Below are 24,512 nucleotides of genomic sequence, written 5' to 3' on the forward strand. Positions count from 1 at the left end.
ACCCGGGGCCCAGCTTGCCCCGCTTCCTGAAGAAAATAACACCCTTCCAGGGTGATACCTTCAAAAGCAGTAAATCTCCCACATGGAACTCTAGCTCAGATCGTCGCCGATCCGAATAATTCTTCTGGTGGCTCTAGGCCGTCAGCAATCTCTGTCTAAGTTGCTGGATAAGCTTGGTGATCTTGAGCATTATCTATGTGCTCCCCATCACTCTCTGTCTGATCTCACCCCAAAAAATAGGGGTTTCACACCGTCTCCCATGCAGAAAGCTCAAAGGGAGGCATGCCAATACTGTCATGGTGGCTGTATTTCTAGGAAAACTCAGCCAACGGGAGGTAGGAGTCCCACCTCCCACCAAAGTCAATGATACAGGCCCGCAACATATCCTCGAATGTCTAAACAGTCCGCTCGCTCTGCCCGTCCGTCTACGGGTGATATGTAGTACTGAAATGTAACTGGGTGCCCAACTCCTCGTGAAACTTCTTCCAAAACCTGGAAGTGAAATGAACATCCCGGTCTAAAACAATCGAAGTCAGCACCCCATACCGAGCCACCATTTCTCAGACATTAATCTCAACCAGTTTCTCGGCAGAAGAGCTGTCGCTAATGGCTAGAAAATGAGAACTATTCATCCAACAATCCACTATCACCCAGATAGCATCAATACCCCTCGCAGTCTTCGGAAATTTTGTAATAAAATCCATGGTGATATGTTCCCACTTCCATAGGGGAACCTCGAAGGGTTGCAACTTTCCATGATGTGTTGGTGCTCGACCATGACCTTCCTGCAGGTCAAACATTGCGCTACGAACCAGGTCATATCTCTCTTCATACATGACCACCAATAACTATGCTTCAAGTCGAGATACATCTTGGTAGCCCGTGGATGAATGAAAAATCTCAACTTGTGGGTCTCGTCCATTAGTATCCGCCATGCCCCACCAGCATAAGGTACCCAAACCAGCCCGTGAAGAGTCAAAAGCTGTTGGGTTTTGAGTATTCTAACACTTCCTAAGTGTACATGCAACCCTATTAAACCTTGAATCTATGTTTATCTAAGGTACATGCAAAATATTATTTTCGAAGGTTTATAACCTATCTAGCATGGCATGGGGTACTTTTAACCATAAAAGAACTAGATGAATTACATACCTTTTTTTGATTGTTGATTCCTTGGAGTTTGAGAGCCAGGCACCAATAATGTGAATGCCTCAAATGGAAATCACAAATCACCACAAACTTGGAAAATGTATGAGAGAGTATACTAACTCTTGATTTTGGCCACCACACTTACACACACATTAGGGTGTTTTTCATGCAACATAAGCTTGTTTATATAGTGTACATGGTTAGGGTGAAACCCTAATAACCCATGTCTTTTCCTCTTCCAAGGATCCATGGGTAAAAGCTCCATGGATCATCCATGGACTTCCATATAAGCTTAGCCCATTCCCAAATGAGTGTTAGCCCACACCATATAAATATAATAGCCCATGATTTAATTAGTCTTCCTTTTAATCACTAAATTAATTCATAATTAATTCAAGATTAAAACTAATTAAGTAACATGACTTTATATTAATATATTATAACTTATAATATATTAATAAATCGTAAGTATACAACTCTCATAAAATTATCCATAACTAGTTTGGGTGAAGTGCAACCCAAATGGACCATGCCGGGTCGGGTCAAGTATATACCAAATAAGTTATGGACTTAGACATCTTATCCAACAGACTCCCACTTGGATAAGTCTAATAACTGTATTTGCCTATATTACTTCAGGAACCAACCGGCAATCGTAGCTCTCGAAAACTCTTGTGAACTATGAAGCGCCATTTTAGATAAGTGATCATATAATCCTCTGCTCTCATGATATCAGCCGGACAAATACATGGAACAATGTCTTACTTACTGTCTAGCAGTTGTTTCTCGATTTCCGATTTGTTTGACAAAGAACTTAACTGAACACATCAATTTAGTTCTGACCGGGCCCGGTACATGGGTCAACACAAAATCATCGAGGGACCCAGATATCGCTTCTATTTCTAGAAGGAACAGATAAACTTCGACTCATATGCTTGTTCTACTACTTATTGAATTGCACACAAAGGCACGTTTTATAACATCAAGTTACTGATGCGTTTACGTGCAATCAATGCACAACCAACTCATAGGTAACAACTCATATCTCTAGGTTTGAAGACTTATATGATATTACCGTCTCACGATCACTCGAGATAAATTCCATGAAGTGATACAAGTGAGCGTGGGTTTATTCCAATACTCATAACTTATGAGTACTCATGAATGTTGTAGCAACCATTGCTATGGCTAAACACCTTTAGTCATCTATAATCCCAATTCATGACAGTCTTGATTCATACCTACTTCCGACATATGACCGACTATGGAGAGTTTGAATAAATTAATTATTCTGGAATTCAAAACATGCAAAACTGAAACAATAGTAAACAATTGACAATGATAGCAACACCTTACTCATGAATAAATCACAACTTTTATTCATCATCAAACGTCGATTACATTTTACAAGTTTCAGAAAAGGCTATCTAATCTGTAAAACTAATATCGTCCCTCAGCCCGATGCGCCTCGCATGCTGCAAATGCTTCACCCTCGTCAGTCCCTTCATAAGGGGATCCGCAGGGTTCTCATCTGACGATACCCTCTTTGCCACGAGGAGTCCCTCTTCTATCTTGTGTCTTATGAAGTGATATTTTCTGTCAATGTGTCGGGATCTGCCATGATCTCTTGGTTCCTTGGCTAAGGTAACCGCACTATTGCTGTCACAGAAAATCTCCATAGGCTCCTTAATAGCTGGTACAACTCCAAGGTCTCCGATGAAGTTCCTCAGCCATATCGCCTCCTTTGCCGCTTCACTCGCTGCTATGTACTCTGATTCACAAGTCGAATCAGCTACAGTCTCCTGCTTGGAACTCTTCCAAGTGATTGCCCCTCCATTTAAGGTAAAGACCCAGCCCGACTGAGAGCGGAAGTTATCCCTATCAGTCTGAAAGCTAGCATCACTATACCCTACTACTCTCAAGTCATCACTCCCACCAAGGGTAAGGATCCAATCCTTAGTCCTCCGCAGGTACTTGAGAATATTCTTTACCGCATTCCAATGAGCCTTGCCAGGGTTCCCCTGATATCTGCTGACCATGCTCAAAGCGAAGGCCACATCAGGACGGGTACAAGTCATAGCATACATGATCGAACCAACAGCGGAAGCATAAGGTAATCGACTCATCTTAGCTATCTCATCTTCTGTACTCGGGCTCTGAGCCTTGCTCAGTTTGGCATTGCTTTGGATCGGTAATTCTCCTTTCTTGGAATTCTGCATGTTGAACCTTTTCAACACCTTATCCAAGTAGATACTCTGACTAAGTCCAATTAGTCTTTTACTCCTTTCTCTTAATATCCTTATCCCTAGGATATAGGTAGCTTCTCCAAGGTCCTTCATAGCAAAGCACTTCCCAAGCCAGGACTTAACCTCCTGCAAGGTTGGGATGTCATTTCCTATGAGTAGTATGTCATCCACATACAGTACCAAAAAGCTAACTATACTCCCACTAGCTCTGACATACACGCAGGACTCATCTTCACTTCTTGAGAAACCAAACTCTTTGACCTTCTCATCGAAACAAAGATTCCAACTTCGAGATGCTTGTTTCAATCCATAAATGGATTTCTCAAGCTTGTACACTCTATTAGGGTACTCTGCACTGACAAAACCTTCTGGCTGATTCATGTAAACATCCTCAGCCAACTTTCCGTTAAGGAAAGCGATTTTGACATCCATTTGCCATATTTCATAATCATGAAATGCAGCAATGGCTAGCATAACCCTAATAGACTTAATCTTTGCTACTGGTGAAAAGGTTTCATCATAATCAATACCCTGAGTCTGAGTAAACCCCTTCGCAACCAGTCGTGCCTTATAAGTGTGCACCTTCCCATCCATGTCGGTCTTCTTCTTGAAGATCCATTTGCACCCGACTGTCTTACGGCCTGGTACATTGTCAACCAAGTTCCAAACTTGATTGTCATACATGGACTGTATCTCGCTGTCCATAGCCTCCTTTCATTTAGCAGACTCTGGGCCTGCCATGGCTTCCTTAACACTGTTAGGTTCATCCAGATTTACCAGTGTACTGTCACTGATAAATGTATCACCTTCCGTAGTAATATGAAATCCATAATAAAACTCAGGTGTGTTCCTAACCCTTGTGGAACACCTCGGAAGTATAGACTCGTCAGCTGGATCAACAGGAATTTCCTCCTCAAGTTGATTGCTAGTGTCTGAGGTTCCTTCACCAATTGAGTCTTGAATTTCTTCAAGGTCAATTTGCCTCCCACTGTCTCCTTGGTTTATAAATTCTCTCTCTCGAAAGACCCCTCTCCTAGCCACAAAGACCACATTCTCACTGGGTCTGTAGAAGAGGTAACCAAAGGATTTTTGTGGGTAGCCGATGAAAATACACCTTTCACTTCGAGGTTCGAGCTTGTCATGAGTTTCGCGCCTCACGAAAGCCTCGCAACCCCAAATCTTGATATGGTCCAAATTGGGAACTTTCCCAGTCCACATTTCATGAGGTGTTTTGGCAACCTTCTTTGTAGGGACTAGATTAAGGATGTGGGCGGCAGTCTCTAAGGAATACCCCCAAAAAGAGATTGGTAGCGAAGCTCGACTCATCATAGAGCGAACCATGTCCAACAAAGTTCGATTGCGCCTCTCAGCTACACCATTCAGCTGTGGTGTCCTGGGAGGTGTCAATTGTGAGACAATCCCACACTCCTTAAGATAGTCGAGGAACTCAGTACTAAGATACTCACCACCTCGATCGGATCGAAGCATCTTAATGTTCCTGCCCAATTGATTTTCTACTTCCTGTTTAAACTCTTTAAACCTTTCAAAAGTTTCTGACTTATGTTTGATTAAGTAGACATAACCATATCTACTAAAATCATCAATAAAAGTCACATAATAGCGATTAGCATCCCTTGTGGCGGTTTTGAATGGTCCACATACATCAGTATGTATAAGGTCCAACAAACCCTCACCCCTTGCACAAGTACCAGTGAAGGGTGATTTTGTCATTTTTCCAAGTAGACAGGACTCACAACTATCATCCGACTTAAGGTCGAACGACTCCAAGACTCCATCCTTTTGGAGCTGGCCTATGCGTTTCTTGCTTACATGTCCAAGACGACAATGCCACAAAGATGCTTTATCGAAGCTAGTAGAAGAATCAATACATAATACATTATTTCCTAAATTATCTACAACCGATACAGCTTCATACACACCATCACAAGGTAATGCTTTAAAATAAAGAACATTATTAAGGAAAGCATTAATACTACCAACTTCATTATCAAAAGAAAAGGTAAAACCTTGTTTGTACAAAGCATGAAAGGAAATAATATTCCTCGCCATTTCAGACGAGTACACACATTTATTCAAATCTAACTTTAACCCACTATCTAGCAACAAAGTATAAACTCCAATCTTGGTAACAGGTGCAACCTTCTTGTTCCCCATGATTAAGTTTATCTTTCCGTGCTCCACATCCTCACTTCTTCTTAGGCCCTGCAAGTCACAACAGATGTGAATACCACAACCTGTATCAAGAACCCAAGAATTAGAATATGGTGAGTTATTTAGACAATATAGTGTAAATACCTGCATGGGATGGTTTCACTTTCCCATCCTTGACATCCTGCAAGTACTTTGGGCAGTTTCGCTTCCAGTGCCCCTTATTTTGACAGTAGAAGCATTCAGCATCCTTAGGGATGGCAGAAGGAGTGATAGAACCACCTTTGGTTCCAGATGAGGAGCCTTCAAGGGACTTTCCCTTGGTACCCTTCGAAGGGTGCTTCCTCTTCTTCCCTTTGCCTTGCCCGATAGCCAAAACAGGGGTAGTAGTAGGAGTAGGAGTAGCAACCGACTTACTCTTAAGACCACTTTCGACAGTCTTCAGAAGTCCTTGAAGCTTACTGAGTGTGACTTCCTCCTTGTTCATGTGGTATGTCATACGAAATTGATCATAACACGATGGCAAGGAGTGCAAAATGATATCAATTGCCAACTCCTCAGGGAAGTTCACATTCAGTTTCATTAGACGGTCCACATACCTTTGCATTTTCTGCATGTGGCTCGTGATTGGTTCGCTATCCTTCATACGGGTAGTGATCATAGAGGAGATTATTTCATACCGCTCTTGACAAGCACTCTGATGGTACCTTTCCATCAGATCCTGATGCATCTCAAAAGGGTAATAGTCCTCATAGGACTTTTGGAGTTCAGCTGTCATGGTGGCCATCATGATGCATGCCACCTTGATGGCATCTCTTTCATGTGCCTGATACTCAGCGACCTCCTCAGGAGTAGCAGTGGACTCATCAAGCTCCTTTAGCTCCTTATCGAGGACATATTCCTTGTCCTCGTAACGAGTAACCATCCTGATGTTCCGGATCCAATCCATGAAGTTGGAACCATCAAAGATGACCCTCCCACAAAGGTTCATGAGGGAAAAGGAGCCAGTAGGGTTAGAGCCCGAAGCTTTGTTGTTGGAAGACATCTGAAAAGAAGAAAACAAGTTTAGATTAGATATATCGAATCCTTAATAATACACCCAAATGTAATATTAAGGCTAGGATCCAACACAATATATTATAACTTAGAAGAGGGATGCCGTAATCTAAGCTATAATATATTTGAAGGTAGGTGAATGACGATTCACCAATTTCCACCATCAAAACGAAATGAATTATTAGGTTTAATTGGTTTTTGAAATTCCCAGATTCTTTTGAGATTCATTGAAATTTTCAATGGCATGTTTCAATCTCGATTGTGCCCTTCAAGTTTAGTGACTGGGATGCCGAGGATCACAAAACAAGGTGTGAATAACCATGCAAATTCACTTGGTACCCTTAATATTATCACCTAATCAATGTGCCGGTTAACCACACATGCTCCACCGATCTATGATAAACATTAAGTCACCCTTCGTGATCCTTACTAGTCCAAGTTAGTGTGCCGGTTAACCACACACGCTCCACCAACGACTTGGTAAGGTACAAAGTGTGAATTTCATGGGTTAGCACCATATTCACATTTTCCTAAAGTAACTAAGATTGGGAATTTATAAAAGGTTTAGTTACTTTATAATATTCATCATACTTTTAATGAGAATTTATAAGTCCTTGTCCTACCCGTTCGGCTAACGGCCCTCCACCAGTCAAGCAAGCGGTGGGTGAGAGTGGACACCCATTAAGTTGCCATTTTATAGGCAACAACCTTATACCCACCTTATAGACTGACTTCATGAATGAGGCGTACTAGCGGTAAGACGACTTTGATCTTATACATATATATAATAATTAACCATTAATGTTATAAATAGTATAAGGGTTGAATTTTAACTTTTAAAACTCTAAGTGTTTGGAATTAAAGTATATTAAAGTGTGTGTAACTTTACAAATTCCAAAACTTGAGGACAAGTTTTGAAACTATTCAAAACCTTTCATTTCATAACTTATGAATTAAAGATTCATAAAAATGAAGACTCTTCATTTCCATGTAACTTATGTGTTTTAAGTGTGTGTTTAAAAGAAGTGTCCTTTGGATATCCATAACTTGAGGACAAATTATGGACTCCATTAAAACACATAAATGATCAAGAATTAATCCTAAACAATTCAGCAAATAATTCCTATCATCTTCTAAATTCATAAGAACATGAACATGATTATCAAAGTTTCAAAAATTATATGAACACATACAAAGCATGAAATTTTGATATATGCTATTGTAAATGGATTAGAACAACCATTACACCAACCAAAAACAAGTTTTAAAACACCAAAACAGTTTAGGGTAATGTTTCTAGTCCATTTCCAGCAGCAAAAGTCGAAAATCTGCATTCTGAGGCTCCTACTTGCCGAGTGCACGAACCTACTCGCCGAGTAGGATGAGTTTACTCATGAACTCAGCGAGTCCCCCCATGGACTCGGCGACTTCATCAGGCAGACAGCAAAAAATTCGACTTTTTTCACTATTTTGCATCAAGTATCAAACAAACAAGCCTAGGCTCTGATACCACTGTTGGGTTTGAGCATTCTAACACTTCCTAAGTGTACATGCAACCCTATTAAACCTTGGATCTATGTTTGTCTAAGATACATGCAAAATATTATTTTCCAAGGTTTATAACCTATCTAGCATGGCATGGGATACTTTTAACCATAAAAGAACTAGATGAATTACATATCTTTTGTTGATTGTTGATTCCTTGGAGTTTGAGAGCCAAGCACCAATAATGTGAATGCCTCAAATGGAAATCACAAATCACCACAAACTTGGAAAATGTATGAGAGAGTATACTAACTCTTGATTTTGGCCACCACACTTACACACACATTAGGGTGTTTTTCATGCAACATAAGCTTGTTTATATAGTGTACATGGTTAGGGTGAAACCCTAATAACCCATGTCTTTTCCTCTTCCAAGGATCCATGGGTAAAAGCTCCATGGATCATCCATGGACTTCCATATAAGCTTAGCCCATTCCCAAATGAGTGTTAGCCCACACCATATAAATATAATAGCCCATGATTTAATTAGTATTCCTTTTAATCACTAAATTAATTCATAATTAATTCAAGATTAAAACTAATTAAGTAACATGACTTTATATTAATATATTATAACTTATAATATATTAATAGATCGTAAGTATACAACTCTCATAAAATTATCCATAACTAGTTTGGGTGAAGTGCAACCCAAATGGACCATGCCGGGTCGGGTCAAGTATATACCAAATAAGTTATGGACTTAGACATCTTATCCAACAAAAGCCCCCTACTATCGGTATCAAAAGCTGGAATCTGAACAATCCGCCTCTCACTTTTCCGACTATCTTCCTTTATGGCTTCCGACTGCACTTCTTTGATAATTTCCAAAATTGGGGTCATCATAGTCATCCTCATACACACATACCAAATCGGGGTACTAACCGCCCTCCGGCTCAAGGCGTCGGCCACAATATTGGCCTTGCCTATATGATAGATAATCTCACGGTCATAATCTTTCACTACATCCAACCACCACCTCTGCCTCATGTTCACGTTAGGCCGTTCCATAAGATATCTCGGGCTCTTATAGTCCATGTAGATGGTATAATGAACACCATAAATATAGTGGGGCCAAATTTTGAGGGCGAAAACTACCGCCCCCCAACTCCAAATCATAAGTGGGATACTTCGCTTCGTGAGGCTTCAAATGCCTCGAAGCGTATGCAGTCACATGACCCCTCTGCATCAATACGACACCCAACCCTGCAATGGATGCATCATAAAGACTACGAAATCCTCAACTCCCTCAAGGAGAGCAAGTTCCGGTGCCTCACACAGTCTCTGGCGGAGGGTCTCAAAATCTTAGTGAGAGGAACAATAATCTTGGAGAAATCTCAAATGAATCTCCGGTAATATCCTGTCAAACGAGGAAGCTCTGAATCTCAGATGGAGATCTCGACACTTCCCACTGTATCACTACCTCCATCTTGGCTGGATCGACCAAGATACCGTTCTGGTTGATGAGGTGTCCCAGAAACTGAACCTCGCGAAACCAAAAGCTGCACTTGGAGAACTTGGCATAGAGCCTCTCCATCCTCAAAACTCCAAGAATCTCGTGCAAATACTCCTCGTGCTGCTCTCTGGTCTTCGAATAGACCAGAATGTCATCGATGAACACAATCACCGATCGATCTAACATGGGCCTACACACCCAGTTCATGAGATCCATGAACACCACTGGTGCGTTGGTGAGTCCAAAAGGCATCACCACGAACTAGTAATGTCCATAGCGAGTTCGGAAGACCGTCTTCTGAATATCCTCCTATCGCACCGTCATCTGATGGTAGTCGGACCTCAAATTGATCTTGGAAAACCAAGATGCCCCGTGCAACTTATCAAAAAGATCATCAATCCTCGGTAATGGATAACAGTTCTTCACAGTTAACTTGTTCAACTCCAGGTAATCAATGCACATCCGGTGTGAACCATCATTCTTCCTGACAAAAAGGATCGGTACTCCCTAAGGAAAACTGTTCGGCCGAATAAACCCTTTTCCTAACAGCTCCTGAAGCTGAGAGGATAACTCCTGCATCTCAAGAGGTTCAAGACAGTATGGTTCCATGGCAACCGGTGCCGAACCTGGGATCAGATCAATCCAAAAATCTACTTGCCTCATAGGAGGCACACCCGGTAACTCCTCGGAAAAAACATCAGGAAAATCGCATACAACAGGAACATCAGAAATGGAAATCGATCCCTTCTCCTCAATCCGAGTATGCACTACATATGCTAGATAACCCATACACCTATGCTGCAAACTCTGCCTTGCTCTGGTGGCAGAACAAAAGGCTGATCCTGACCTAGTACCATCACCATAGATGGTCAGCACTCCCCCACTAGGGTCTCAAACCGTTACCATCTGACGCTCACAGTCAATCAGATCCCCATACCGGCTCAACCAATCCATACCCACGAATAAGCAGACATCTCCCATCGCAATAAGGATAAGATATATCAGATAACCAACACCAAAGATCTATAACACACAACCCCGGTAGATATCAGTAGCGGAGACCGAACGCTCATCAGGTATAGAGACTCTCATGGGCCTGATCAAAGCCTCTCGTGTAATACTAAAACCGAGACAAAAATTCATAAGAAAAGTACCTACACAATTAATAATATAAGCAACATAAATAAATCAGAATAATAAAGAACGCATACCAGCCATGACGTCTGGAGTTGATCGGGCCTCCTCTGCTGTCAACTGAAATGCTCACCCTCGAGCCCTTGGTGCCTCGGCCTTCCGCTGTCGGCCATCAGTAATACGCAGGGTCACGGGGGCCGGAGTCTGAACTGCCCTAGATGAAAGCTGAGGACACTCGACCCCCAAATGTCATGTATGGTTGCAATCAAAGGAAACCCAAAATCCCTTGGGGCAATCCTTGGCCAAATGCCCCTCCTTGCCACATAGGTAGCAAACTGTCCCTGACCGACAGGGTCCCTCGTGCCCCTTGCTGTACTTACCGCAAGTGCAACCCTTCTGGCCTCCAACTCTTGAATCAGCGAGCTTGAGTCGCTTATTCTCCGGTTACGACTATGTTGGCCTCCTATCTCTCACCTGGGTCTCCCTTTCCTCTCTAGCCTGGGTCTCCAACTCAATCTCTCTCCTCCTGGCATTGGTATGCAGCTCATCCAATGTCCGATATGAAGTGTTCATCACAAACTCATGGATATCCCTCCTCAGAATACTTAGATACCGACTCACACATGCCTGCTCAGAAGACAAGTGCTTAGGACAAGACATGGCCCTCTCATGAAACATCCTGGTGATCTCCGTCACCGTCTCTGTCTTCTGCTTGAGAGATAGGAACTATTGGGCCAATCTCTCTCGTTCAATCATGGGTACAAACTCATCCCTGAACATCTTAGTAAATATCTCCCATGTCACCGTAGAATGCTCTACAAGAGTGTAGTCAGCTGTCACAAACTTACACCAATCCTTCGGTCCCAAGCAAAGCAAGTTCAGTGCCAAATGAACCCTTAGATTCTTCGAACAAGAGAAAGTGTAAAAACAACCCTCGACATATGAAATCCATCTCATAGTATCAATCGGATCCTGGTTCCCATCAAACTTGGGTGGCTTCATGTTGTTGAACTCTTGGTACCACAACGAATCACCCACCTGCGGTCTCGCAGCAACAACAGCTGCAGTGGCTGCGGCAGTTGCATCCTTGGTAACGAAGTGTAACGCTCGTGTTTCGGGGCTAAGCATTATTAGATGATATAATAGTCTAGGTCAACTATTGTAACTCTTTTGAGATAATAAAGATGAAATATTTTAGTATTATGTGAATTATGTGCCTTTATATGCTTATTACTTATTTATAAATGTGTAATAAATAAAGAATAAAAATAAGCATCAAAATTAAAGTGTGAGATAAACCCGATATCTCTACATAAAGCTGTAGTGGTCGAAACAAGGATTTCGGGGATATAAAGAACGCCGAAATCCGAGTTATAACGAAGAAGTTATGACCCGTCAAAGTTTCGCGACGGAACCGGCACGGCACCGGGAAGCGTAAATAGTGAATTTACGATAGAGCGACTTTTAGCCTTAGCGATCTAAATGAAAGTCGTAGAAAATGTTAAACCGAGAGCGTCCATAAAAAGAACGCCCAAATCTGACTTTGTATGAGGAAGTTATGATTTTTCGAAGTTACGGCTTAGCAACGTACAGCGCGAAGTTCGAATATTAGATCGAGCAATTTTTAGCCGACACAACCTAAACGAGAATCGAAGATCTCGTTAATAGTAGCATAACTATAAAAAGACAGACGAAAACAGACGTTGGATGAAGAAGTTATGAATTTTTAACGGACCAATCCTGTCCCGGCCTGTTAAAAATATAAATTTAAAATAAAGTCAAAATAAGCCGACGGAGTCTAAAGGAAAGTTATAGAGTACGTTTCCGCCTACGCGTGGATATAAAGAACGTCGAAAACGGAGCTCGTATGCAAAAGTTATGATTTTTAGAAGTCGGAAAGGAAAATTACGAGACTGATGCGAAATTGGTGACATGGCATGATCTAGGCCGTCGCTTGTTGATCATGCCTCGCTTCGGATGAACGACACGTCGCCTCGCATTATGCCCCGCGTCCTGAACCAGGTACGCCCAGCGTACTTCGGTCTTGTGTGGTCCGAGAAGTGAACACGTAGCCCCATCCGAAGAGCACCACCTGGCACCCTTATCCGAACAACACCCCACGCATCCAAGGACTACGCCCAACGTACGTCCGAGGCTGGCGCCTATAAAAGGGCTGCGAGGCTGCCGAGTTCCATGCATATTTTCTACTTCTCTCTCTAACTTCTTTCTCTCTCTAAGCGCCCTAACCCCCCCCTGAAGTCTAGGTAAACCCCCTTGCACCCGAAGGAAGCCCCGAGGATCCCGGAGTTCCAAGAAAAAGGGTCTTTCGGTTCGGAAACGATGCTCCAAGCAAAGCCCGATTTTCTATAAAACCTGCTGTAAGTAAGCTACGCCTACGCTATTTTTAATATAGCTTCTAATTAATTATAGTAACATTATTAGGACCTTAAAATCATTATTTGGGCTATTATTATGAGTTATATAAGAGTGTTGTTTAACACTTATATAATAGTAATAATAGCTAGACTATTAATTAGTCGCGGTTAACGTTAGACTAAACCCTAGTGGTATTGATACTAGGTTTTGTCAATGGAAAATTGTTTTGAGATAACGAAGCGATGAAGGGGATGAGGGCAACAGCGCACAACGGTGGTTGGAGGGGGTTTGGGGCTGCTGCTAGTCGACGAAACATGGGGTATAAAGTGGTAGCTTCAATGGTTTTTGGTGGTTGAGGCACCACCTCCAGTGGGAGGCGGAATGGGGGTTGGACCGAAAAAAGAAAGTAGTAAAGAGGGAGTTTGCTGATGAGTTTGTGATGAAATGGGGGAAGACACAGGTTCATTTTGTATTGAATGAAAGCCACTAAGGCAAGCCATGCACCATGCTCTCTGGGATATGTTTTATTGCGATGACATTTGATACATGAGATTTTGAGAATATTATATGAGTTTATTTATGTTTGGAAGAATGAAAAATTGTTTTAAAATTTACGTTGTTACAAGTTGGTATCAGAGCCTTGGTTTGAGGGATTCGGATGCACCTTCGGGCGTATCTGAACTCAAACTGAGGATTTGAGAAAAGTTTTCATAAAAGAAACAATTTTTCTAAAAGAGTAAAAGATTTTTGAGAAAAGCATAACGGAGCAGTGTGTACGATCAGCCATCGCCCGAACGGTGATTTCCCAAAATACCCTTACATTATGTGTTATGAGATATTATGTGATATGCTATGCATGCTAGAGTAGGCTAGGTATTCATGGTTAGGACTAGAGTGGGCCTGATTTGTGATGCCTTAGCCTAGGCGTTACTGCTACTATGAGATACTTCGAGAGTGAGTAGGTAGCAGCGAGGAGCTTATGAGTAGTCTACCGGAGAGTAGCCTGAGTTTAGTGAGATATAGAGTACTTGTGATCTGGGATCCTAGGAGGAGGACTTGGGGTGGATACCAATGCGTTCTGGAAGGTAGTATAGGGCCCGTACTACTGGAAACACCGGATCGGTGAGCAGTCCAAGTAAGAATCCTTAGGGTACTAAAGAACAAGTAGGGTTGAGTATCGAGTGCTAGTATGCTCGAGCGAATCTCTGATTTCTTTTGTGTTGTATTTCAGAGACATCATGGTTGGGACGCGCCACCACCCAGGTGGCAGTGGTACCAGTGGTACCAGTGATGAGGAGATCCGTAGGTTGATTCACGAGGAGGTGGCCGCAGCCATACGAGCGGAGATTCCTGAGATGTTTGGGTCTATCAAGACCACTTTGATTGAGACATTTGACGAGCGGTATGCTTCTCTTACCGAAGCTGCTGTTGCTGCAGCCACTGCAGCCGTCGCCGCTGCCAGGCCACATGGGGGTGAATCGTTGCTATACCGAGAGTTCAGCAACACGAAGCCACCAGAGTTTGATGGGACTCAGGATCCGATAGCTGCGATGAGGTGGATCTCTGACATTGAGGGATGCGTCTACACCTGTTCTTGTCCGGAGCATCTGAGAGTACGGTTCGCGCTGAACCAGCTTCGCTTGGGAGCGAAGGACTGGTGGAAGTTTGTTACGGCAGACTTCACTCCTGCAGAGATTACAACGGTGACCTGGGAGAGGTTCACCACCATGTTCCGAGATGAGTATGTTCCCCCGGTGAAGACGGAACAGTTGGCGCAGGAGCTCTTGTCCATCAAGCAGGGGACGGAGTCCGTGACTATGATTACACGGATGTTTCATGAGAGGGCGTTGTTTTGCCCTGAGCATGTGTCTACCGAGCAGGCACGTATGAGTCGATATCTGAGCATACTGAGGAGAGACATTCGTGAGTTCATGGCGAACTCGACGTACCGGACATTTGCCGAGCTTCAGGTAAATGCTCGGAAGAGGGATATCGAGCTGGAGACTCAGGCCAGGGAGGAGGCCGAGTCTCAGAGGAGTGATAGGCGACCGGTAAAGTCTCAGCCGGCAGCCAAGCGGGCAAAGCCCGCTGATTCGAGGTCTAGGGGTCCGAAGGGCCGCACTTGCGGGAAGTGCGGCAAGAGCCATGATGGGACGTGCAGAGCGGGTGTGTGCTACAAGTGTGGGAAGGAGGGGCATATCGTGAGGGATTGCCCCAAGGGATTTTCGGTTTGCTTTCACTGCAACCAGACAGGCCATCGGAAGGCCGAGTACCCGCAACTACTTCAGGGATCAGCACAGGGATCTGCACCTGCTGCTAGAGCTACCGAGGTCCGGCCAACGAAGGCCGAGGCACCAAAGGCTCGCGGGATAGCCTTTCAGTTGACAGAGGAGGAGGTCCGCGCAGCGCCCGATGTCGTGGCTGGTATGTATTCTTTTATTTACTTATACTGAGTTTGAGATATTGTGCTTATTCTGTGGTATGCATAGGTACTTTTCTTGTGAGTTTTTTACCTGCTTTGGTGTTATTTGACTCGGGTGCGAGTCGATCTTTCGTGTCCTTAGCGTTTAGCCAGCACATCAGTACCCGACGAGAGGCGTTGAGTCGACCTCTACGAGTTTCTATAGCTGATGAGCGAGCGGTATATGCTACTGATGTGATTCGAGGATGTGTGCTCGAGATTTTCGGTGTTGAGTTCCCGATAGATCGGGTACCGATTGCGATGGGTGATGTCTATGTCATCGTGGGCATGGACTGGTTGAGCCAATTTGGAGCTGTTATAGACTGCGAGCGACAACTGGTGACCATACGAGACCCTAGTGGGGGAGTACTTATGGTGTATGGCGAGGGTACCCGATCTGGGTCAGCTTTTTGTTCGGCCGCCAGAGCGAGACAGAGTCTACAACAGGGTTGTAGAGGGTTTGTAGCCTATGTGATGGATACACGAGTTGCCGCAGAAAGGCCGAGTTTTGTCGGTGAGGTACCGATAGTGCGAGAGTTTCCGGATGTTTTCCCCGAGGAGTTGTCGGGTGTGCCTCCCGAGAGGCAGGTGAAGTTTCGCACCGATTTGATTCCGGGGGCAGCACCTATTGCCAAGGCACCCTATCGCCTTGCGCCACCGGAGATGCAGGAGTTATCCTCGCAGCTTCAGGAGCTGTTGGGGAAGGGATTCATCTGACCGAGTAGCTCGCCGTGGGGAGCGCCGATCCTTTTTTGTCAAGAAAAAGGATGGTTCACACCGGATGTGCATTGATTACCGGGAGTTGAACAAATTAACGGTCAAGAACCGTTATCCATTGCCGAGGATCGACGATCTGTTAGATCAATTGCAGGGTGCGTCTTGGTTTTCCAAGATAGACTTGAGGTCTGGATATCACCAGATGAGGGTGCGTAATGAGGATATCCAGAAGACAGCTTTTAGGACTCGTTATGGGCGTTACGAGTTCGTGGTGATGCCTTTTGGGCTCACCAATGCACCAGCAGCATTCATGGACCTCATGAACCGAGTATGCAGGCCAATGTTGGATCGATCGGTGATTGTGTTCATTGACGACATTCTAGTGTTTTCGAGGACCAGAGAGCAGCATGAGGAGCACCTGAGGGAGATCCTTGGAGTATTGAGATCGGAGAGGCTTTATGCCAAATTCTCCAAGTGTGATTTCTGGTTACGAGAAGTCCAGTTCCTGGGACATCTCGTTAATCAGAATGGGATATTGGTCGATCCGGCCAAGATTGAGGCTGTCTTGAGTTGGGAAGTGCCGAGATCCCCCACCGAGATCAGGAGTTTTCTGGGGTTGGCCGGCTACTATCGGAGATTTATCCGGGATTTCTCCAAGATTGCCGTTCCCCTCACCAGATTGACCCGGAAGGGCATTGCCTTTTCTTGGGGTCCAGCACAGCAGACTTCATTTGAGACTCTTCGCCAGAGACTATGCGAAGCCCCAGTGTTAGCCCTTCCGGAGGGAATAGAGGATTTTGTGGTTTACTGTGATGCGTCTATATCGGGGTTGGGTGCGGTGCTCATGCAGAGGGGGCACGTGATAGCATACGCATCGACGCAGTTGAAACCTCATGAGACGAGGTATCCCACCCACGATTTGGAGTTGGGGGCAGTAGTGTTCGCCCTCAAGATATGGCGTCATTATCTGTATGGGGTTCGGTGTACTTTATACACGGACCACAAGAGTTTGAAGTATCTGATGGATCAGCCCAACCTGAACATGCGTCAGAGGAGATGGTTGGATGTGGTAAAGGATTATGACTGTGAGATCCTGTACCACCCGGGCAAGGCTACCGTGGTAGCCGATGCTCTGAGCCGTAGGGCGGAGAGTGCCCCGATTCGAGACATATGTCTGAGGATGATGGTGATGACTCTGGTGTTGGATACTATTCGAGAGGCCCAGACAGAGGCTGTGAGACCGGAGAACCGCAAAAGGGAGCGGGTGATTGGACAGGTGTCCGAGTTTGTGGCGGATAGCCGAGGGCTCATGACCTTTCATGGCCGGATTTAGGTGCTGTATACGGGCGGGGCACGTAGCACCTTGATGGAGGAGGCGCATAGATCGAGATTCTCGATCCATCCCGGGGCCACGAAGATGTATTTGGACCTGAAGAGAGACTATTGGTGGCCTTGTATGAAGAGGGATGTTGCATGGGTAGTAGAGAGGTGCTTGACCTGTCGCCGGGTTAAGGCCGAGCACCAACGTCCTCATGGCAAGTTGCAGCCACTCAAGATTCCCCAGTGGAAGTGGGAACATATTTCCATGGATTTCATCACCAAATTTCCGAAGACCGCGAGGGGTGTCGATGCAATTTGGGTGATCGTTGACCGGCTGACGAAGAGCGCTCACTTCCTTGCTATCAGCGAGAGCTCTTCCGCAGAGAGACTAGCAGAGATGTATGTGAGAGAGGTGGTATCGCGGCATGGAGTACTGATCTCAATTGTGTCAGATCGAGATGTACGTTTCACTTCCAGATTCTGGAAGAAATTCCATGAGGAGTTGGGTACGAGGTTGCATTTCAGCACCGCTTACCACCCACAGACGGACAGGCAGAGTGAGCGGACGATTCAGACACTCGAGGACATGCTTCGGTCATGTGTTATGGACTTCGGTGGAAGTTGGGACACATACCTAATTTTGGCTGAGTTTTCCTACAACAACATCCACCATTCAAGTATTGGTATGCCTCCCTTCGACTTTTGTATGGGAGGAGGTGTCGGACTCCCATCTGTTGGGGAGAGGTAGGGCAGCGAGTGATGGGTATCACTGAGATAGTGCTTAAGACGACTGAGCAGATACAACAAGTCAGGCAGAGGTTGATGACAGCCCAAAGCTGTCAGAAGAGTTATGCGGATAGGCGGCGATCCGAGCTCGAGTTCCAGGTTGGAGATTTCGTACTCCTAAAGGTATCTCCTTGGAAAGGAGTGATCCGATTCAGGAAGAGGGGCAAGCTGGGGCCCCGATACATTGGTCCCTTCAGGGTGACCGCGAGGGTGGGTAAGGTGGCTTACCGTCTGGAGCTACCTGCGGAGTTGAGCCAGATACATGATACCTTTCACGTGTCTCAGTTGAGCAAGTGTATAGCTGACGAGTCGACGGTGGTGCCACTAGAGGATATATAGGTAGATGCGGGCCTGAATTTTGTTGAGAGACCGATCACGATCCTGGATCGGAGGATCAAGATTCTGAGGAACAAGGAGGTGCCCCTGGTTCAAGTCCAGTGGCAACATCGGAGAGGGTCCGAGCTGACTTGGGAGCCGGAGAAGGAAATACGGGAGCAGCATCCAGAGTTGTTTGCAGAGCGAGACTTCGAGGGCGAAGTCTGATTCTAGTGGGGGAGAATTTTAACATCTGGATTTCCAGGTATCATAAATTGAGTATTTATTTTAAGCCAAGGAGAGGGACTCGACGAGTTGACGCCTAGACTCGTCCAGTAGGATCGCGATTGCTGACTAGGATTAATGAACAGACTCGACGAGTCGGCAAGTGGACTCGACGAGGCCGCGCCATGGAAAGAAACCCTAAATCCTCGGGCCTGTGCCCTATGTAAGGGATCTTATGGCCCTCATTTGCGGCCACCTTCACCCTTGAGAGCACCAGAGAACCTGAGAGCATTGTGAGTGAGATAAGAAGCCAATTTCTTCATTTCTAGTGTGATTTTTGCAAGAAAGAAGGAAGGAGGGCAAGCTAGGCAGATTGAGGAGCTCAGATCTGCTATCATTTGATAAGAAGAGGCTGCCAGAGGTATAAATCTATGCTCATTCACGTGTATATGGTGACCTACTTAAATCTAGGGTTTTCTTATGCCTTCTTTAGCTTGGATTCGAAGCATATGAGGTCCCAAGGTGGAATTCTTCTTAGATCTGGACCTTAAGAGGTCCAGAGAGTCCTAACTATCCTGCTTTATGCTATCCCTTTGGAGATATGAACCTAGGTTGCCATTTTAGAAGCTATTTCACCAAAAGAAGCCCTATGAGTGTTGTATGAGCATAAAGTTTGGACCTTTACGTAACTTTTGAGTGTTAGAAGGCCAAATCTATAGGTTAGAGAAACAGATCTGACCTTAGAAGGTCGTTTGAGCATTCTCATGGAAGAAACTCGCCGAGTCCATGAGCGAACTCGACGAGTTGGATCGTGTTGCACCACGATTCGTGATCAGTGGTAACCGTTGAGAGAAAGGTTAACTCGACGAGTCGAGTGAGGCCTTAAGAGGATTCAGAGGACACGTATGGACTCGCCGAGTCACCCAAGTGCACTCGACAAGTCTGGTCAAAGTTGGACCCTTGACTGGGGTTGACTTTTAGGGTTTGGTCAACATTTGGACATTGGACCATTGGAGGGGTAAAATGGTCTTTTCCCATTCTGAGAGAATATAGGGAGGGATTAGTCTAGCCTTTGAGAGCCGTATTAATTAGAGATAATTACTTTATGTGATTAGGCGGAGGCTAGATCAGATATTCTAGTTCGAGACTTTTGAGATTTACCCGAGGCGAGTCTTCTCATTATACATTACCTAGAGTGGTAACTATGTGGAGACCGGTGGGTCTTATGTGCTATGTGTATGTTGAGTTTATGTGCATTGTGATATATGTATGCTATGTGTTATATAGACCGGACCGGAGGGTCCTACGATTTAGACCGGACCAGAGGGTCCAACGATTTAGACCGGACTAGAGGGTCCAACGAGCTAGACCGGACTGGAGGGTCCAACGAGCTACGGGACTGGAGGGTCCCGCTGAGAGACATTGACCGGAGGGTCATACCGAGTTATAGCCTCGAGTGGCTTATGTGTTATATGTGGTATTTTGGGGAACTCACTAAGCATTTGTGCTTACCGTGTTATGTGATATGTGTTTCAGGTACCAGCGAGGATCGCGGGAAGGCGCCAACATGATCTGTACACACTGGCAGGGGATTATGTTTTGAGATTCTGGGATATGTTTTATTGCGATGACATTTGATACATGAGATTTTGAGAATATCATATGAGTTTATTTATGTTTGGAAAAATGAAAAATTGTTTTAAAATTTACGTTGTTACACTGTAGGTGTTTATTTGAACTGTGTGCTCACCAGCAGTAATCCATCCCCCACATGGTTGCCTTATTTGACATGAATTGCTGAGGAACCCCCAAGCATGTGTTGTCACCTCGATGAAAGTCTTTAGACTAGGTCCCTTGTGTTAGATGTTTTAGGGACGTAAAGTGAGGATAACAGGAAGGGGGAATCAGGTTTGATTGGTTTGATAAAGTTAATAAACTTATTTATTGTGGGTTGAAAACCCTATGTGCTCACCAGGCTCCCAAGCCTAACCCACTCAGTTTCTTGTATTACAGGTAGTGGCACATGAGCATAGATGTTTGGATGAGAGATGAGGGATTTTAGGCCTGTAAATACGAAATAATGTAGTAAGGCTTATGTTGTACTGTTTATGATTTTGATCTGTATCGAACATGACATCCCGAGTCTTTTAATGAAATACATTTCAATGGAAATGCTTTAATAAATCTTTATCAAATTTTGTTTTGGGAACAAATTCCACAACTCTTTTATTTAAATTATTACTCTGATTTTTAAACAAAGCATAAGCAAAATCGGTCTTTTTTGGCCGCTAAAATGGGGATGTCACACGAAGACATAGAGCTGATCAAAAACCTCGATCAGCGTGATCTTCATAGAACCAAACATCTCGACAATAGCCGCTCTGATTGCTGCGGCTACCTTGGCGGAAACAATCCTATGAATCTCCTCATCACTAGCATTCGGCCTCTTGGGTCGCTGGAGCCTGAACCTCGGGTAACCACCATACTAAAACACTAAAGAAAACCATCAAAATCAGGCTAAATCGCATATACAACACCCACACACTCTTTCAACTTCCTTAGTTCCTTAATATTTCTCCTTGAGCCGTGTACGGACCCGGTGCTTTCAGTAGTACAGACCCAATAATACCTTCCATACCAACCCATATTTGTCTCAAGTCCTCCTCCCAATACCCTAAGTCACAAGGACTATATTGCCCTAAATCAGCTATACACTCGCCATGCTGGCTCCATAGAACAACTACTAAGCATCTTGGCACTGGCTCTAGACTACTCCCCAGCACTGCTCCACCTCACAATATCTCCGCTGCCCTCGCCATTTGCTTTGCGCATGCCAATTGTACACAATACGAGACTTGATAGACATTCGAATAAATGATTCTACCTCAAGTCCACAACCAAACAAGGAATAGGAAGAAAGGCTAAATCAGGCATTCTAAGGCTTTAAAATCCTAACTATGTACAATTATATAGCATACACCAAGCATATAGCAATGACAAATTCAATCTCATAAGAACGAACTCCTAGACTAAAGGCACCACAATTCAGGCAACACTATCACACTAGTCTTGTAGGATCCTTAGCCTACCGCTAACTAGCATGCAATTCTATCAGCTCATAGAATATCAGCTCTACACTACTCATAACATAAATTGAGGTATTTTGGGAAAATACCGCTCTAGCTCTAGTTGATTTTACACACTGCTTCACTGGGATTTTCATCTGCAAAAATCTTCATTTCTTTGAAACGTTTTTATGAAAATCTTTAGATCCTTAGTTTGAGTTTGGAATTACCCTAGAGTTCATCCAAATCCCTCAAACCTAGGCTCTGATACCAAATTGTAACACCTCAAATTGTAAGCAAAAATTTTCGTTTTTAATTTACCAAAACATTGTTCGTAAACCAAGTCAACAAAAACATAAGTGTCAAATATAAATCATCTTTACAAAATATCAGAGTATCTCAGACTATCCCAGTAACAAATCTCCCAGTGAGTGTGTACAATCAGACCTTCGCCTTCCTATGATCCTCAGAAGTACCTGAAACCTATAAATTAACAATTGTAAGCACAAAGCTTAGTGATTCCGCAATGTACCACATACAACACAACATAAATAAACAACTATGGGTTATTAGCCATCTTGGGGACTATCAACAGTCACATTGGGCAACAACACGCCCTATGGGTTATCAGCACCCCTGAAAACTATCCGCAATCTCGGTCACACATAAACGACAACATACAAAATTACAATTAGACCCAACTGGTCATCAAAAATATAACTATTCTACCAAACAGGTAAGAATAAGTGCGGAGACTCACCTGATACTGATGACAGATAAATCTCACACCCGAATTGCCAAAACTAGACTCTGCCTAATAACACAATAATTAACCCTAACTAATAGTTAAGGTCCATTACTTAACTTGCGAAACCAAACCCACAGCTAAACCCCCTTAAGGGAAAAAAGACCATTTTCGTCCCTCTCATGGTCCAAAACCCTAAATCTTGATCAAAGGTAAAAAAAGTCAGCAAAAGTCAACTACCCAACACGTATACTGGGCGTACTCTCTTCCTACACATGGCGTACTTGAGAATCAGGCGGGATCGGGGTCTCTCCTGGCTATGTTGCGTGTAACCAGTAGTACACCGGGCGTACGCCGCCTGGCCCCAAAACCGCTCTAAAATGGTCTTAATCATTAATACATGCATCTAAACACAGACCTGACCTTCTTAAAACGTCTTAATCCATAAATTCTAAAACTTTAAGCCTTTGCATGGCTGGAAAGGGCTTGAACCTTAACACTCTAACTTAATCGACACCAACACCACCAAAATCTTGCATGGCTAGAAAGGGACCATCAAGCAACCATTTTTATGAATGTACAGGACCTAACATGCATGAAAGGACAATTAATATGCTCTGTAGTTCCCCATACTCATAAAGGTCCGGACTTTGGAATAAAAAGCTCATAAAAACCCATATACGTAGATCAAAAAGGAAACACATCAAGGTATAGACTTTATACCTTTAAAAGATGCACAAGGAGGAGTAGTTTCCGGATCTATAAGCTTGCAAGCAACACCTCCTTCTCCAATAGCCTTCTTCTTCACCAAATAAGCACCAAAAATAACTAATAAGATCCAAAATCACATAAACAAGGCTTAGACTCGAGATTAGGGTTTATGAGGGAAGGTGGCTGATAAGGAATGTCCAAAGGATGCATAAGGTGGTTTAAATAGGGAGTAAACCCTTAAAATTAGGGTTTAGAGGCTGAGCTAGTAAGCCTGGTGTACCACACGTACGCCCAACATACTAGCATGGTTTCCGCGATCCATTCTCACGAGTATGCTATGTGTACCCATATGTACGCCCAACGTACTGGTTGAAATGCAAAACTCAACCACAAGGGACCAATGTGAAAACTTCAATTAGGTTTAAGGGCTAAAACGGAAATAGCTGATAATCGGTTGTTACATGCGGGAAGTTTCATGATGTTTAGTGTCGGATGGGACTTGGGTGCCACAAGTGTGGCAACAAAGGGTACTACGCCAGGGACTGCAAATAGAACATGAATGTCTATTTCAATTGCGACAAACTAGGACATTACAAGGATGACTGTCATTTCCTAAAGTCAAGTGGTGCAATAGAGGCTCATGCACTTGCAACCCTAGGTATAACCGATGGATGCCTGGGCAGAGCTGAAGCTCCAAGATCGAAGGGGCGAGCTTTTCAGCTCATGACAGAGGTAGCCAAAGAATCACCTGACATCGTAGCCGGTACGTTTCTAGTTAACTCCATTCCTGGATTAGTATTATTCGATTCTGGAGCAAGTCATTCTTTTATATCGCTTAGGTTTAGAAAAAACTTTAATCACGCAATAGGAAATTTAGATCATCCCTTAAGAGTAGAAATAGCTGATGATCGAACGATTAATGCATAAAAAGTTTACCGTAGTTGTACCTTAGAAATTGATAAAGATAGTTTCCTAATAAACCTTATTCCCATTCCTATGCGAGAGATGAGCATAATATTAGGGATGGATTGGCTGA

Source organism: Lactuca virosa, chromosome 5 (assembly GCF_052849685.1).
Source record: "Lactuca virosa cultivar CGN04683 chromosome 5, Lactuca_virosa_CGN04683_v6, whole genome shotgun sequence".
In the NCBI taxonomy this organism is placed as follows: Eukaryota; Viridiplantae; Streptophyta; class Magnoliopsida; order Asterales; family Asteraceae; genus Lactuca; species Lactuca virosa.